The following is a 3073-nucleotide window of genomic DNA, read 5'->3' as shown; positions in this document are numbered from 1 at the left end:
AGAACTGCCATGTTTAATCTGGACACCCAGGAAAGCTGGTAGTTTAATTCAATCCAGGTCTGAAAGCCTGTGAACTAGGGGTTACCGGTGATGTAAATCCCGGTTGGAGAGCAAGGGAAGATGGCAAGAGATGTCCCAATGGAATCAATGAGGCAGAAAAAAAGAGACAATTTCTTCCTTCCTGCATCTTTTTGTTCTATTCAGGCCCTCCATGGAGTAGATCCACACCTTGAGAGTGAAGGGGTGGAATATTCTTTACAAGTCCACCAACTCAAATGCTATCCAGTGCAGTTCAAGTACTCCTCATACACACATCCACAGACACCTTCACAGACACACTAAGAAATAATAATTAGTTACCTGGGCACCCCTGATCCCATCAAGTTGACGTGTAAAATTTACTATCATATACTCTAAAAGAAAATATGAGTCAAAAAAAAAAAAAAAAAAGGTTTAGAACCTTTTCTGAAGGTCAATTTGGCAATATCAAAAAAAGTTTCACCTAGTAATTTTACGACAGGAGTTTATCCAAAAATGCATGCCCATGCAGGTATAACATGGCATAGAAATAGGGCGCTTTGCTCTTGTAATTGCGAGAGACTTGAAAAAATATAAATATCCACGAGAAAGAAACTTCTCAGATAAATTATGGTATGTCCGTACAGTTGGATCAGCAGAAGTAAAAAAGAAAATGAGAAAACTTTTTCTGAATTGATATGAAAGATCTCCAAGATCAAGTGAAAACAACAGGTTGCATAATAATGTATATAGTATGCGATTGTTTCTGAAAAGAGAAAAAGAGGAAAATATGTGTATTTGATTTTTATGTGCTCAAATTAGTTCTGGAAAGATTTGGAAAGATACATAAGAAATGTACATTGGTCGCTTCTAGGTGGAAGGCCTCCATGCCTAGGTGACTGGAGTATCCCTTCTTTCAAATTATATGAATATATTACCAACTCAAAATGAAAAAAAGAAGGAAACAAATACACTTAATCATCAAAATAATTGTCTTTTGGTGATTAGAATCTGAGAAATCTTTATTGTTTTTTACATTTCTCAATATTTCCCTAACTTTCTATATGATAGTTATTACTTTTATAACTAGGAGAAAATTTTTAGATACAAATAATCATTTTTGTTCTGTTATTTACCACAAGTCCCTCTTACTATAGTTTAAGCCTAATTCCCTTTGAGGAATAAAAATAAAAAAGATAGGTTTTGAAGATACATATTCTTCTATCCTTCTTGACAGAGTGAATTAAGAAAATCATATTTTGAAGTGCAAAATACCATATTATTAATTATAGGCACTCTATTGTACACTTGATCTTAGCCAAAAGGCCGAGAAGCGATAGGCACTCTATTGTAAAGCAGATCTTAGAACTGATTAATCTAGAATAACTGAAACTTTATACCCAGTGAACAACAACTCCCAAACAAAACAAAAACAAAAAGACACAAGGAAATTTGGGAGATGTTGGATATGCCTATTACCTTGATTATGGTGATGGTATCACAGGTGTTGGCATATGTCCAAACTCATCAAATTATACGTATTAAATATGTGCAGTTCTTTTTTTTAAATTAGACTAAATTAAATTATTTTTTTTTTGAGAGAGAGAGAGAGAGAGACAGAGGCAGAGGAAGAGGGAGAGAGAGAATCCTAACCAGGCTCCATGCCAGAGCTCAATCCCACGACCATGAGATCGTGACCTGAGCCGAAATCAAGAGTCAGGTGCTTAAGTGACTGAGCCACCCAGGTGCCCCTTAAAAAACAATTTTTGGGTGTATAATTGCCATACAAAGAACTGCACAGGGGTGCCTGGGTGGCTCAGTCGGTTAAGAGTCCAACTTTTGATTTCTGCTCAAGTCATGATCTCACAGTTCGTGAGTTTGAGCCCCACATCGGGCTCTGTGCTGACAGTGCAGAGCCTGCTTGGGATTCTCTCTCTTCCTCTCTCTCTGCCCCTTCCCAGCTCATGCTCCCTCTCTCAAAATAAATAAACTTAAATTGTTTTTTAAAAAACTAGGTGATCTAAACAATCCAAACTGTTCTAATTTTTATTTACCATCTCTAAAGAGGCTTGAATGATGTAGTATTATGTTCTATTTTAAATTGTAAAACTCTGAACTTCTGTGAATTTGTCAACCTCAGCACTGGCCCATTGTGACTGATTGATGTATCTGATTTTTTTTAATGGGTAAATTCTCATCAAGTAATGGAATTTATTGTTCTATGTAATTGAAATCACTTATAAATACAAATACTACATTTGTTATATGAATTCTTGTTACTGACGTGACACTTTCACCAAGTGGTTAGGACTTTTGCCTTCGTGAGGGAGGCCATGAACAAGCTAGTCCAAGCAGACATGGAAATTTCTATGCCCCAAGACCCAGAGTGAGGTGAGGGTGTTAATGCCCAGTGTTGGCAGGGAACTTCAAGGCTCAGAACCTCGGCATGGTTTCAGAATTATTGCCATAAATAGTTGTGCGTGTTGTTTGTGCTTATCGAATGCTGACGTGGCTGCTGGTATAAAAGCAGGAAGCACACAGGCCTGTGCCCCTCTGACCTGGCAGACACCTCACTCACAGCTTGCTTAGCCCCCCCAGACCTCTAGCATGCCTCTGTAACAAACAAAGGAGCCACTGGCTGCTGTGTTCACCCATTGGAATGCTTATCTCAAGAATATCTCCTGGGGCGCCAGGGTGGCTCAGCCGGTTAAGCATCTGACTTCCAACTAGGGTACCATCTCGCCATTCCCAAGTTCGAGCCCCGCGTCAGGCTCGGTGCTGACAGCTCAGAGCCTGAAGCCTGCTTCAGATTCTGGGTTTCCCCCTCTGTCTCTCTGCCTCTCTCTCTCTCTCTCTCAAATAAAGAAACATTTAAAAAAAAATTTAAAAAGAATATCTCCTATACTTTGTTTGTTATTGGGTCAAACCCGAAAAAGCTACTTTGAACTACGAAAAAAATCATGATCCTTTCCCACTGTCAATCTAGAGCAAGGCTCTGTGGTCCAATCCAGCTCATTCTTTTGTTTAGAAACACACACCATGGAGTTAGGTCATG

General features: G+C 38.8%; 1 pseudogene; it reads right to left on the bottom strand.

Annotated features, from left to right (window-relative positions):
• Positions 1-1231: 1231 nt before the first annotated feature.
• On the bottom strand, positions 1232-1356 carry LOC132660536 (U2 spliceosomal RNA; annotated as a pseudogene).
• Positions 1357-3073: the final 1717 nt, after the last annotated feature.

This window comes from Panthera onca, chromosome B4 (genome assembly GCF_046562875.1).
Source record: "Panthera onca isolate mPanOnc1 chromosome B4, mPanOnc1 haplotype 2, whole genome shotgun sequence".
NCBI classification, from domain to species: domain Eukaryota; kingdom Metazoa; phylum Chordata; class Mammalia; order Carnivora; family Felidae; genus Panthera; species Panthera onca.
This window is presented reverse-complemented; position numbering and strand designations above follow the sequence as displayed.